A 1,897-nucleotide genomic window follows, 5' to 3' on the forward strand; every position below is an offset into this window, starting at 1 on the left:
CTCAGCGTAATCCTATTGAGCATGATTTTTATGTCATCACCTCTCTTCAGACAATATAAGGTTCTCATCATCGACCCAACCCAGGGCACCCCCTCCCCACACACGTATCCAGCAGGACCAAGATGTGCTCACCAAGCTCAATGCAGGAGACCAGGACCCAGGAGGGCCTGAGCTTCAGCTCAACAGGGGCTTGGCAACTGGCTACTGGCCTGGGTCCAGTGGGCACAACGCAAGTCTTCCTCTGGGGTCACCATCTGGAGGGACAGGGGACAGATGTCAAAACGGGGCTTCACGCCTCTGTGCGGGAAAGTGAGGAGGGGGTGCTGGGGCTCCCATGCTCTCCCTCCATGGACCCATGTGATGGGTTCTATATGAAATAACGACAGTCATGGACCCAGGGAACCCTTGGCCCTCTCTGCCACCAAACCCTCAAAGGACAGAGTACGCAAGAGACCGGGTTTGGGCAAGATGCCCAGGCTGTGCCATACAGCAGCCCCTGCGGCACCTCCACTGCCTATGGTGGCTCCACTGCATGACTCTGGACCACAACAGAACCCCTGGGCAGGGTCCAAGGTCACCAACCAGCTCATGGCCAACCAAGGAGGCTGGCCCAGATGCCAAGCACTGCCGCTGACCTGGCAGTCCCACAGCCTGCCCCAGTACAGGGAGGACACCCACCCAGGCTCCCTCTCCAAGCACGCACCAGCAATCGCAGCCTGGGGCCTAGGGCCACATGCTTTCTCTGCTGGGTCCTCATCCACATCCCAGACCCCTGTCAAACAAAGAGCTGGACCACACTTGGCCAATCAGGAGCCACATGGTGCCCCCTCTTTTCCTTTGGCCCAAGACCCTGCCACCCTGGAGGTGACCCCATGGCTCAGAAGCAGCCTGGGCAACAAATTCCTGGGACAGGTCCCTTATGAGGGGGCCTTCCAACCTCAGGACGCAACCCTTCCCACCATTGACCTCGAAGAAAGGGTGACCCCCGGCAGTAGGCAAGCTGCACCCTTGACCCAAAGCTCATGATCCCAGGGCCAGCCTGGAGCACCATGAAGCACCAGGCATGGCTCAGCCTTGACCCAACCAGTTGAAGCCAAGCTGACACCCACCAGGTTCCAGGAAGCGCCACTGGGGTCGCCCATTGCTCAACACGGTCATTCGCATTCAGGGCCATGAGTGGGGTGTGATCCTTGAATCTCCACAGCCTGACCCCAAGAGCCCAACTGCCCACCCCTCTCTGGGGAAGGGACAGACTCACACACCATGTGTCAGCTTGGAGCTGCCCTGCATGAGACTAAAGGAACCCCTTCCAGACTGGACCACTGTCACCCCTGCAGGGCTTCAGGGAAGGCATCGTCCTGGGTCTGATTCCCCAGGAAGCTGCTTTCCTAGAGGACAAACCCATCTCTCCACAGTGGAAATTCAGGTCAACTCCCTGAGGAAACCCTCCTGCCTGAAGGCTAATACTTGGTAACCCCACACGCAGCCTGACTCATCACCCATGATGCCGCCAGGATCCACTCACCTATGCTGGTCAATGCCAGGAGTCTGCTGGGCAGAAGAGCTCACTGAAAGACACAGGGGAGAATGGGAGCTCACGAAGGAGCCACCAAAGTGCCCCGCACCTGGGTAACAGGAGTGCTTACATAGTGAGCCTGGGCTGCCTCACGGAGGAGTGCAGAGACAGGGTTGGGCACCCTCCAGATGCCCTCAGAGCCTCCAGGTCTCCAGCCCAAAATACAGTGGATCTCACAAGGAACTCATGTTTCCCAGCGTCCTCTTCCAAAATTCTCCCCTAGGCTGGGCCTCAGCGTAATCCTATTGAGCATGATTTTTATGTCATCACCTCTCTTCAGACAATATAAGGTTCTCATCATCGACCCAACCCAGGGCACCC

The 1,897-nt window shown here is 57.8% G+C and overlaps 1 non-coding gene and 1 pseudogene across 1 annotated transcript; both read right to left on the reverse strand.

The window, feature by feature from the left end:
* On the reverse strand, positions 1 to 77 carry LOC112618056 (annotated as a pseudogene; the record flags this gene model as incomplete).
* Positions 78 to 1,802: 1,725 nt separating this feature from the next.
* On the reverse strand, positions 1,803 to 1,883 carry LOC112618055. Its single transcript, XR_003118012.1, has one exon. It is a non-coding gene; the product is annotated as a small nucleolar RNA SNORD115 (small nucleolar RNA).
* Between the last annotated feature and the right edge of the window lie 14 nt (positions 1,884 to 1,897).

The sequence above is a fragment of the Theropithecus gelada genome, unplaced genomic scaffold (genome assembly GCF_003255815.1).
Source record: "Theropithecus gelada isolate Dixy unplaced genomic scaffold, Tgel_1.0 HiC_scaffold_8729, whole genome shotgun sequence".
Classification (NCBI taxonomy): domain Eukaryota; kingdom Metazoa; phylum Chordata; class Mammalia; order Primates; family Cercopithecidae; genus Theropithecus; species Theropithecus gelada.